The 13,132-nt window shown below is 41.9% G+C and overlaps 1 protein-coding gene across 2 annotated transcripts in view; it reads right to left on the reverse strand.

Moving 5' to 3' along the window:
- GALNT14 (polypeptide N-acetylgalactosaminyltransferase 14) overlaps positions 1-13,132 on the reverse strand; it is a 257,205-nt gene that overhangs the window by 30,308 nt on the left and 213,765 nt on the right. The window contains exon 15 of one of the 2 annotated variants that reach the window (XR_012511842.1): positions 6,179-6,305. The gene's annotated coding sequence lies outside the window, so the exon portion shown is untranslated. Of the gene's footprint in view, positions 1-6,178; positions 6,306-13,132 lie in introns of those variants that run through there. The other variant, XR_012511843.1, reaches the window with a different exon arrangement.

The following is a 13,132-nucleotide window of genomic DNA, read 5'->3' on the forward strand; positions in this document are numbered from 1 at the left end:
ACATTGTTTTTACTTTCTATTATAACACTGTAATGAGCATCTTTGTGTTTAATGCCAAAAGATATCTGTAAGTATACAGGAATATAATTTGTTTATATATGTGTGTGTGTGTGTGTGTGTGTGTGTATATATATATATATATATATATACACACATTTTTTTAATCATAGAAAGGAAAACAGCTCAATGCTGAGAGTGTAGAAGGAATGCAAACGTTGGGCTTTGCTCGGACACCTCCCTTGACTGAGTGGGGATGGGGTGATGGTGCACAGGTTGGTACCAAATTGTGGAAGGGGACTGAATGGCAAATGAAGGTATTTTGACTTTTTTTAAATGGGAAAAGGGTACTGCTAAAGAGGAAAATAGGGTGAAATGTGCAATCTGCGTGTGGGACTATAAATCTGAGGTCAAGGAATAGAATTGAATGGAGCATAAAGACAAGAGGTCAGGCCCTGACTGCTGAAGTTCTTATAGTTCTCTGGGTCTCCATTCCCTTGTCCATGAAATGATTAGAAAGCTTAAGGTACATAGGAAGGGTCCCAGCCTCAGAGCCAGATATATCTTGATAAAAATGCTAGCACAGCTACTTACCCAAATGCAAAATGGGGGGGAATTTTACACATCCTATACCATTATGGTGTAGAGAACAGAGTCCAATGGTTGCACAAGCTTGGATAAGTAGTAACTGATTCATTCCATCAATTTTACAGACTAGAGGCTGCCTAAACTGTTTTCCAGCTCAAATGTGCCATGGTTTTATTCCATGATGAGAAAATAATTTAGAAGAATAAGGACTTGGAAATTAAATCACTGGTTAATGGATTCATGGTTTAATTTATTTAAAAAAAAATCCTCTCCAGGCAACAACCCAAAGGAAAATAATAGTTATTAGTAAAGATCCTAACATTTCACAGAGAAAAAATAACGTTGACTAGAGAGGTTTTTTTTTTTAAAAGTGTGTTTAATTCACATCACTTGCTGCTGTCCAGGCCTCACAGGCCAGTTCTCCCAGCTCCCAGGAGAGGAATGGAATGACATGAGGAATACACCTTGAAATTCTTGGATGAGAAAGAAGGATTAAAAATCAATAGTCTTTCTGCTTCAACTCTTCCAATTTTGTTTTCATCTCCCTTCTGAAGAAAGAAGCCCAGCTACTAAAGAATAACTGGTGTATCTGGGGGACCTGAGGTGTTTTGCCAAGGATCTAGGAAAGTTTCTCTAAGTGTCATCACTAACCACAAACTTCCACTGCATCAAGATTGGGCATGGTTGTGGTGCTGGGCCTTGGGGAAGGGGAAATGCTAGAGATGTGCTATCCAACATGGTGGCCACTAGCCACCAGGATGAAAAACTCAGCTCCTCAGTCATCCTAGCCACATTCCACATATTCCACAGCCACATGTGGCTAGTGGCTACTATATAAGACAATGCAGCTATAGAATATAGCACTGCCCCACATACTAATTTGCTAATCCAGAATCCGAGTGTCCAGCTATAAAAGAGCACAGGGGGTAGCAGAGATTGTCTAGTCCTGCCCCAGACCAGCCTAGGAGGCAGAAGACCTAGTTCCCGCCCCAGCTCTGCCATAACCCACATATAACCTTGATCTATCAACTAGGGATCACATGCCTTGATTTACTCATCTGTAAAATGGGGTTAATCACTCATTTAATCTGTGGGCTACTTACTTTATGAATATCTACGAAGATTAGGCACTGTGCTACTGATTGTGACACAAAGAGAGGTTCTACTGGATTTCTAGCAGCACCCCCCAGGGCTGATCAAAACATACTGATGTGTCACAACCCTGCCGGTGAGGACCACCCAGATAAAGTGCCCTGCGTGGCTTCCACCAGGCCCAGCACAGAGAAGGGACACAGTGTGCTAACTGTGCTCTTAGAAACCACTGAGATAAAGTGGTCTTTTCAGAGAATTCCTTTCAGGCTCTCCCTTCACATTTTGCTGGTCTTTTCACATTCTTGCAAGCTGAAATTGGCTTAGGGAAGACACACAGCAGGCATACAGAAGCTGTGTATGTGGCCAAGATGTGGCCTTAACCTCAGATCATCTCCCTACCTTCCCATTCCTGCCCAGCGAGTTTACAGGCTTCAGGAACCAATGGAAAGAAGCAGCCACGTGGGCCCCCACCTGGCTCAGATGAGCCTGGAGTATCTGCTCCAGAGGGAGAAGCTGGAGGAACTGTCTACACATTTCATCCTGGCCCAACAGCATCTTAGCCATAAAGCATCTATCCTTAAGATGCCATCTTAGCCATCTCCCGTTTATGGGCCAGAGGTGCAGAGGTGGATGAAAGAAGTGAAGCCCAGACAGGAGAGAAGATCCACTTACACTCAGAGTCCTCAGAATTGCTGTTACTCAGGCCTCCTATGGTACCCAGTGTGAGGACCACACCCCAGGTGTCTGGCCCTCCCTGCCCACATCCATGCTGTCTCCATCGTGTGTCTGTCCCACAGCCTTGTGCTTCCAGAGGAGTGTTCTGGGCTACAGGAGAGGAGACCCAAGGAGATCCATCTCAGCCCTCCCATTAACCTATCTGTGTGATCTTGGGCAAGGCAACCAACCTCTCAGGTGCGTGCTTCAATAAAATGACCATGATGCCTCTCCTGTGTGTGTGTCCTTATGCTTTAATGGGAACCAGAATTTGAAAGCTAAAAGGAAAGACTCTGCACAAATTAAAGCCCCAGGCAAAGGTGCTGCTATTTTGTGATGTGCTCTGGAGAAGGACTGGCAATGCCTGGGGTCATATCCCATGTAAGGGATCTGAAGCTTCAGGACAATGGAGATAAAGCAAAGAGCTAGGACAGGGCTCTCAAGCTCTTCCTCTATTGCTCATCTGAAGCCTGCTCTGGTGCCCCAGCTTTCTTCCCAAGCCCTCTCTAACCATGCAATCACTGGGACAATCGGATCCCCACTTTCTCCTGTGATCAAAAGCTGGAAGCTCTTCTTCATGAGTCAACTCTGCTTCTACCCATGTGCCCTTGTTTTCCCCTATAGCGAACAGTGTTGGTGGCCTTGCCAAATATCAATCCCCCTTTCTTCCTTCCCCACAGAGCCCAGTACCTCTCAGGTTGCCCCTGAAATCAGCCATGATTTCTCCCATGCAATCTCAGGGGTAGCTGATCTGCAGCAGCTCTGGGTGGGACATGATCTGTCTTAACCAACTAGGATACACCCATCTTCCCGCAAAATTAATCATCCCACGATGATTAATTTAGAAATGAGCATGTGATACAGTTCTAGCCAGTGAGCTCTGAGATGTGTGCTGAAGGCTTCTAAGAGCTTTCCTCTAAGTTAGCTCTTGCTTTCCTACTGGAAGAGAACAAGCGAGCACATGGCCTGTCCTAAGCACACTGGAGTCACCAAGTTAGGGTAAGGCTGACAAAGTGGAGAGCAGAGTGGAGGAATGGAAAGAACCTGGGACCTGGATGAGATCATTCAGCCCCTGAATCTGAAAATCCACCAGCCCTGAAGCCCCTCTTCCTCTGCACCTCCAGTTACACAAACTAGCAAATGCCCTAGGTATTGAGATCTGTGAGAGTAGGGTGTCCTGATGTCTTCATCGAATTCCTCCCCCTTGGGCCACGTAGATGGAACACGTCAAATTCACCCTGGAATGAATGTCGGGAGATGGTCCCCGCTCTGCTCCCTTATCTTCTTTTCTCCCAGGTTCAACTTCTTTGGTTCCTTCAAACATTCCTCGTGTAGAATGGCTGGGAGTAATTCAGCATTTGGGAGGCTCTCTCCTGAGTACTCTCTTATTTTTAAGTAACTCTGCAACGCCTGATAATAGTTTCTGTTTTCCACATTGAGGCATCTGTGAGGCCAGTAGAAAAGTGAGCACCAGCTGTACACTCTGCCTCCTGACCTTGCCCCAGGAATCCACGTGCTGCTAGTCGTCGCACGGGGTTTTTCTTTTCTCAGCTTGGCTGAGGCAGCCAAGTTCTTCCAGGCTTCTGGGTAAATAACTCATGTTCTCGTCACTGCGCGTCACAGATAGAGAGTTTTCAGTGGGGTTCAATGTAATTGCTACCATCTATCACTTTAATAGCCTAATGAAGGTGAGATGTAATTAGAAAGGGTGTCAGTGGAATATGGAGTTTGTTTTACAATTATCTATACAGCCGGGGGGACCATTGGCACAGAACATTGCCTTTTAAAAGCCCAAGAAACATGTGGCATAAATGTTCATAGCCGAATGACTTAAAGGGACCTGTGGTCAAATTCCACCGGGTTTTCTTGTCGCTCCTTTGAATATGGATTCAGGTTAGATAGGTGGGCTCTGAAGAAAGCTGCATAAAAAACTGAGGTTTAGTAAATCAAATCCTCATTTCCTATTGAGTTACATTAACACTGTAAAGCTGTTTCTCTTCTGTCATCTCTTGAGTGTCTTTGGTTGCCCCTTCCTTGATGAGCAGTTAATGATTTCTAAACAAATATTATAATTGCCCTGGACTCACTACTGAAAGGAACTCTGGTAGCATACCATTCCTTTTCTTCAAGTGAAGAATTTCTCCCTGAGGGCTTTTTTTTATTGTGGTAAAATATACATAACATCGAATTTACCATTGTAAACATTCTAAGTGTACAATTCAATGGCAGTAAGTATATTCACAATGTTGTGCAACTAAGACCATGATCAATTCCAGAAATTTTTTATCATCCCAAACAGAAACCCATCCCAAAATGAAACAATAACTCCCTTTTCCCAAACTCCCCTCAGTTCCTGGTAACCTGCATTCCACTTTCTGTCTTTATGAATTTGGCTGCTCTAGGTACTTCATATAAGTGGAATCATACAGTACTTGCCCTTTTGTGTTTCACTTGTTTCACTGAGCATAATGTCCATGAAGTTCATCCATATTGTAGCATGTGTTCAAATTTCCTTCCTTTTCAAGGCTACATAATAGTCCATGGTAGGTATATAACAGCTTTTGTTTACCCATTCATCCATCAGTGGACACTTGGGTTGCTTCCACATTTTGGCTATTGTGAATAATACTACATGAACATGGTATGCAAATATCTGTTTCAGTCCCTGCTTTTAATTCTTTTGGGTATATACCCCGAAGTGGGATTGCTGGATCGCATGGTGATTCTGTTTCACTTTCTAAGAAACTTCCAGTGTTTTCCACAGTGGCTATGCCATCTTACATTCTCATCAACAATGCCCAAAAGTTCTAATTTGTCCACATTCTCATCTACACTTTTTATTTTCCAGTTTTAAAAATAATAACTTTCCTAACAGGTATGAAATGGCATCTCATGTGGTTTTGATTTGCATATCTCCTTGGAGTTTTAAATATCCAAATCCCACAAGAGGCAATTTCCTGTCTTAGTACCCAATGGTAGCAAGGCCTCAGAATTGATGCCTCCCAGAGCCTCAGCTGCCTGGGATTTCCACTTGTTTGTAAGAGACAGGATAAAGCACCAGATTATACTCTAGTTGGAAGAGGGGACAGAACCTTGAACTTGAGAATAAACAGATACAGCCCCCCTCACTATCTTGTCATTAGGTTGGTCTTGGGCTGGTCATTCAGTGCCTCTAAATATCAGTTTTTCATCTGGAAAATGAAGACACCTTCCTCACAGAATGGTCACAGAGTGTTAAACATGACAACAGCGTGGAAGCAACTGGCACAGTTAAGCACATGTCAGGCCCTCAGTAAATAGGATCCAACTACAGACTCGTCCATGATTGTGCCTTGGCTTCTACGGGGCTCATTTTGTCCAAAAGTGAACCTTAATAAGTCCCATGGGGGCACGCAGACTAAATCATGTATTCCTCCCAAATTGCCATTGGCTAGTACAGCCTTGGCCACAAGGGACTCTGTTGGTTGACAAGACTCATTACTTGGACTATACATTTCTACTGAAGACCAGAAGAGGTAAAGTCATAGAGAGAAGGCTGGCTTCTAAGTCAAGATGGGCGCGGGGTACAACGCAGGGCAAACCACCTCGAGAACATCAACAAAACCCTCGACCTGAACCAGAACAATGGTTCCTTCCACATGCAGAGCACCCTACGGCCAACACAGCATTTCTTAGAGACAATATGATTATCTCCTCGAATCCTCACAGTGGCCCCTGAGAAGGGGGTCATTCCCATTCTCATTAAGCATATGAGCAAATCAAGGCTCCTAGAAGTTTAGGGACTTACCTGAGGTCCAGGATTCTGGGATCAGTGGGGTCTGGACCTGAACCTAGGTCCTTTGATGCCAGGGCCAGGACTAGCTGATGACAGTTCATTCTGAGCTCTTCAATCCAAGCCCATTCCAGACTCTGGTCTGATGACAGGAAGACAAGCAAGAGAGAACAAGAGCTCTAAGAGGCTTTTCTTTTACCTTCGTCACACCCAGAACGTCAGCATCCAGGGAATTTACTGGATGGTCTGTTACATTTATGGATGAAGGCTTGCTGAGGTGGAAATGAGGGTTCTCCCTGGTACTGTCTTCCATCTTCTCCCAAACATTTGACAGAATCAAAACTCAGGCCAGTTTATCTGGCTCAACTGTGGAACAACCCCGTCCCTTCATCACCTCCTCTCTCCCTGCCCCTACCCTGGTGGCCTGCCTGCCTGGGTTTGAGTGTGGTTCATCCCCCAGGAAGAAATCAGCAGCAGACAGAGCCTGGGACGGCTGACCCTTATTTAGAAGATACTGCCAGTGGGAAGAACATCACCACCAGATAACGATCACTTGCTACTAGATAAATGCCAGGGCTTGTCTCCTGATGGATGCTGTGTGAGAAAGTAACAATTACTCATCCTAGCTTTGTTGGATGGCTGTGGCTCTCACCCTTGCCAAGGGGCACAGGCACCCTACTGGGACTGAGCCACAGGGGACCAAGAGCAGCCTCAGCTTCATACCCAGTGCCCAGACCAGGAGGCAGGAGATCCTAAATCAGCAACAGGGAGGGAAGGAGGAGGCTCCATACCCAAACTGCTGTGACTCTGGGGTGCTTTCTTGATCTGACAATCCCTCAGTTTTTCCCACCTGTACTATCATGGTTGTCACTGGCCACCCCAGGCTGTTTTAAGTGTTCGGGAAACACTTGAAACCAGCATTAGGATGTCACGTGGCAGTTCCAGCACTGGGAAGTACCTACATCAGTTATGTTTTCATGGCTAGGCTGGCAGTAGGGATAGGAGGGTTGGAAGGAGACAGTATGGAGTAAGAGGGAGGCATGAACCCAGCCAAGAGGTGATACCCCCCATCCCTGCAAGTGTGAGGACACTGGCAATAAAGTGACTCTTACTACAATGCAAAGCCTAGTTTTCCTTTCTGGGCAAAAGAACACTGAATTTGGAGTCAGATGGTTCTAGATTCGAATCCCAGCTCAGCCACCCATCAGCCGTGTGATTGTGAGCCAGATGGTCGTGTTGGGTTACCATTTCCTGATTTTAAAGTGGGAAAATGACTCTACCCAAGCCCAATTATTGCAATAGCCTCCTAACTGGCCTCCTGCTTTCTCTTGTACCTTTCTTCAGAGGGAGTCTTTTGTTGTTGTTTTTTTTAATGGAGGTACTGGGGATTGAACCCAGGACCTGGTGCATGCTAAGCATGCACTCTGCCACCCCCAGTTGAGTCTTTTAAAACACAGGTCAGATCATGACATTCCTGTAATTCACTCCCCCTGTGGTTATGGCTTCTGCTTTGTAGAGGGCAAAACTGTCTTTACAATGACCTAAAAGGCCCCCCAGGACAGGTCCCCTGTTCCCTCCCCAACCCCACCTCCTCCTACTCTACTCATTCCATGCAGCCCCCTTGCCCCCTCCCTGCAACTCAGCACCTTTGCACAGGCTGTTCCCTCTACCTGGAAAACTCTCTGCCCAGGTATTTGTCTGTCTCACTCCCTCACCCTCTTCAAGTGTCTGCTCAAAAGTTTGCTTCTTAAGGGAACCTACCCTAATCATCCTTTTGAAAACTGCAAGCTCAACCTCCTCTGACTTTCCCAATTCACCTTATCTCACTATATTCTTCTTAGCACATATCACCTCCAACCATGCTAGATAACCACTGTTCACTCTTTCTATTATACATATTCATTATGTTCATTGCCTGTCTCTTCCCACAAGACTGACTACAGAAGGAGCAGGAATTTTTGTCATTTTTATTCAGTGCTGTATCCCCAACACTGAATGTAGATGATCAGTAAATATGTATTAAATACAATGAGTGTTGAATTATGCATGCTTTTCAGGGCTTTGTGGAGGATTAGAAATAACACATATAAAGCACCCAGCACAGGACTCAGTCTCCAGGAGGTGCTCAGTCATCATTAGTACTAGACATGCATGCAAGGGGTGTGGTGGTGGGGATGTGATGTGCTGTGATGTGTAGTGGGTGTGACGCTTCACACTCTGCCTGCTCCCCTGATCAACACACAAGACTTCCTGGGAACTGTATGGGAATGTGTGTATCAACACAGAGGGACTTACAAATGCTCACAATTACTCTTTGTGGAATGCATTATTATCATAATTCTCATTGGAGAAGAGGTAAAAGCCTCATCCTGTCAAAGGCACACAGCAGGGCTTCCAATGGAACCACTCCCCCCACCTCCTTGGGAGGGAAATAATGTCACCCATTTTGCACAAATGCTGGCTCACACTTCAAAAAATGCTTCTTACAGAAACATTTGAAAATAAGAGTGGAAAGAAAATTAAAATCACCCAAGTACCACCATCCAAAGCTAGGTATGTCAGCATTTTAGAGTACATCCTTTTGAGCATTTGTTTTAGATATAAATTATAAATGAACAGCTTTATTTAATAAAAGTATGTACTATAAATGTTATATATCAAGTTACTCTTTTTTAAAAGAACTATATTATGGATATTTTTTCATGTCTTTGCATTGAGATCAACTTCATTCTTTTTACTGGCTATGTAGTATTCCATAATCTTAACCCGTCTTCTATTGATAGAATTTTAGTTTGTCTCCAGGTTTTCCCCATTACAGATAATGCTGCAGTGATCATCCTCGTACATATTGCTGTTTCTGTGGGCTAGAAACCTAGAAGTGGATGTTCTGGATTGAAGGATACACATATTTTACATTTTGGTTAAGGGTCTCATTGTCTATAGTGGTTCCCAGAAAGTATCTGGACCAGTGAACAAAGTTTCTGTCCAAACTCATTACTCATGAGAGATGTTTCCATACCATATTTCTCTCTTCAGTTTGAAGAAGAGGTAAACATTGCAGTCTGAGAACACGTGTCTAGAACATTTTCCCCACAGTCTCAAATAATTAACCAATAACTGCCCCCAAGGCCCATCAGGCTTCTACTAGAAAAGCTCCCTCCATGAACAGCAGACTCTGTTGCTTAATAAGCATCCAATGTTCACCATTAAGTGTAATGCAAACCATGACATTTTTACCTGTGTTTTTTGTCCAGTTAAAGAAGGCCTCAGTTTTCCCCATCTGTACTATCATGGTTGTCACTGGCCACCTCAGGCTGTTTTAAGTGTTTCCCTAATAGGGAAAGCTAACTTTCCCTAATTTACTTAGTATTTCTGAGTATTGTTGAATTTTCTCAAATTCTTTTTCTACATCTGTTGAGATGATCATATTATTTTTCTCCTCTATTCTGTTAATGTGATGAAATACATTGATTTCCAAATGTTGAAACAACCTTGCATTCCTGGGACAAACTCTGCTTAGTCAAGATGAATTATCTTTCTTGCTGGATGTGACTTGCTATATTTTGTTTATGATTTTGGTTCCTGAGGGCTATCATCTGGAATTTTCTTTTCTGTAAAGACTTTGCCAGATTTTTCTGAGACTTACGGTGACCTTGTAAAATACAGTAGGGCATGTTTCTTCCTCCTCTATTTTCTGAGAATGTTTACACAAGACTGGTGATAAAATTCAACAATGAAACCATCTGGATTTAGAGTTTGTTGCTGGAAAAGTTTTAGATAAATCTAATGTCTTTAACATAGGGCTATTCAAATTTTCCAACTTGTGTCAATTTTGGCATTTTGTCTTTCAAGGATTTTGTCCATTTCCTCTAAGTTATCAAATTTATTGGCATAAACTTGTTTATAACATATCCTTATTACCATTTTAATGTTTGTGGGATCTGTAGTGATAACAGATCCTAACATAGCTTGTGTTTTCCTGATACAGTAACTTGTGTTATCTCTTTTTTCCCTGATCAGTACTCGTAGAGGTTTTATTGATTATATTAATCTTTTCCAAGGACCAACTGTTGGCTCTTGTTAGTTTTCTTTATTGTTTGTTTTATATTTCATTAAATTCTGCTCAAATCTTTATGATTTCCTTCCTTCTATTTACTTAGGGTTTAATTTGCTCATTTTTCTTATGGTAGAAATGTAGGTAATGAATTTTAAACCTTCCTTCTTTTTAAATACAGACTTTATAGCAATGAATTTCCCTCTAAGTGCTGCTTTCGCTGCATCACAGTTTTATTATATTATATTCTTATTACTATTTAGGATGAAATATTTTCTAATTTTCCTTGGAATTTTTTCATTGACTCATGACTTATTTGGAAATGCACTGTTTAATTTCTAAATATTTAAGGCTTTTATACTATCTTATATTCAATTTCTAATTTAATTCTGTTGTCATTAGAGAACATACTCTGAAAGAGCTCAATCTTTTGAAATGTATTGAGATTTATTTTGTATCTCAGGATATGTTTTATCTTGGTAACTGTTCTGTGTGCATTTGAAAAGAATGTGTACATTTGTGAGTGTAGTAACCTATAAATGTCAATTCGATCTAAATGGCTTATAGTGTTTAGATCTGTGTCCTTGCTGATTTTTGTCTCTGTTTTTATCGATTATTGAGAAGATAATACTGAATTTGTTTAGTTCTCCGTTTAATTTAGATATGTTATATTTTGTTCCATATACTTAGAAGGTCTGTAATTATAAAAAGGTCAGTATTGGTGCATACAAATTTATTGTTGTTATGTCTTCTTGATGAATCAATAATCAATCCTTTTATCATTATGAAATATAATATTGTTTTATCCTGAACTCACTTTGTATAATATTAATACAACCACTTCAATGTTCTTTGATTCAAACTTGCCCGTAATACCTTTTTCTGGACTTTTACTTTCAACCTATCTCATTATATTTTAAATGTGTCCCTTGGTGGACAGCATATAAATGGATGTTGATTTTTATCCATTCTTATGATCTCTTCCTTTTATGTTAAACCATATAATTTTAACATAAAAATTGATATTGTTGAATATAGTCTATCATTTTGATATTTATTTTCTGTTGATTCAGTTTTTGTTTTTCTGTTTCTTCTTTCTCAGCTACTTCTGAGTTAATTGAATATTTCAATTTCTCTACTGATTTTTCACTTGCGCCTTTTTTGCATTCATTTTCTAGGGATTACAATGGAATCTTTAACTTCTCACAGAAATTAGAGTAAATATTATACCATTTCACATTAAATGGAAAGATTTTGCAATAGTGGTTCTGTTTAGTACTCCCTCCCCTACATTTTTTGACTATATGTGTCACATAGTATCCTGGCACTGGGCCAGTCAATTCAGACACCATAGGTATTTGGTTTTTCCAAGATGCCAGCTCTCCCTGTTGGGAGTGGAGATCAAATAAAGACTCTCCCTGGACCAGGGAGCCCATAAGCCCATGTTTTCTCAGGCAAAAAAAAAAAAAAAAACATAAAGGAAGCTGGAGATCACCTTGAGGATCCCCAGAAATAATACAAGAAATATACAATGACTAAATTTCTCAGGGTCTAACAATAACCTGTGCAGGACTGAGGACACCTTACATCTGAGAGCTCCAAAGAATGTGCAAAGGCTTAGGATAAACCTGATCTAACCTATGAAACTCTAAAACTAAAAACTAAAGGACAAGTAAGGGGGTGATTCTCTCTCTACAGTAGGATTCCCCAGAGAGTTCCTTTAAGCAGTGAGCTCCTCTACTGCCATTAAAATATTATTTGATTTACAACATTGTAATTAGACTGAACTTTTCCAGAATACATTTACTGTGCACCTGGCTACCTTGGTTTGAGTAGATTTCATTTGCTCACATTTACTTGAGCATTTATTGTCAGGCACTGTGCTGGGCACTGTGCTTGGCTCAAAGATATCAAGGTTGAGTAAGACTCAGTCCCTGACTTCCAGGAGATCAGTGTTTAATGAGGAGCTGGCTATGTGCACAGCTAGGTGGGATGCAGTAATACAAATATACACAAAGTGCTCTGAGGACCCAGAGATTGAAGCAGTGACTTCTGTGGTGGTGATGGCGAGGACATGTATCCTGGGAGACTTAACAGAGGAGGCAACACCTGAACAGAAGCTGCATTCAACCATTTGGGTCACAAATATTTAGGGAGTCCCTACTGTGTGTCAGGCATTGTGTTAGGGTCTGCAGTACCACAGGGATGACATTCAAGGTTCCTGCCTTCATGGAGTTTACATTCTAGTTGCGGAGACAATGAAGAGGTAAATGAGATGATTATAGCTTGTGAAACATGCTATGGAAGAGGAGAAGAGGGTGGTGTGATCATCGTATGTTGGGGAGCCCTATTTTAAATCCAGTGGTGAGGGGAGTATTCTAGAAGGGGGCATTTGAGCTGAGACTTGAAGAATGACCCTAAGTCTCTTACAAGAAGAGCTGGCGGAAGGAACAATGGAGGAATCAGCAAGTGCAAAGGTCCTGGGGTAGGAAAGAGATCATGTATCTTGGGAACAGAAGGAGGTTGCTGTGGCTAGAGTGGGCTGGGCAGTGGGAGAGGCTGTACCTACATTATAAAGAGTTGTCTTGCTGCTTTGAGGAACAGGGGAGGTTTTCAAGCAGGAGGAGGGAACTCAATTGGATTTTATGGTGCAGAAAGAGAGACATTCCCTGGGAACAACCTCAACATTTCCTATCTAGGTTGGGGCAACTCCACTATCTGAACCATCCTCTTGATACTATCTTTACTTCGAGTTTTGCACTTTGCTTCATTGTAAATTTTTGAATTAGCTTTGATTTTTTAAAAATAATCTTGTATTAAAACGTGATTTATCGTGATCATTGAATTCTCGGCACCCCCTTAAATTTTGTTTCTGAGGTGAATGACTCACCCTCCTCATCCTATTCCAGCACTGT

Source organism: Camelus bactrianus, chromosome 15 (assembly GCF_048773025.1).
Source record: "Camelus bactrianus isolate YW-2024 breed Bactrian camel chromosome 15, ASM4877302v1, whole genome shotgun sequence".
Lineage (NCBI taxonomy): Eukaryota > Metazoa > Chordata > Mammalia > Artiodactyla > Camelidae > Camelus > Camelus bactrianus.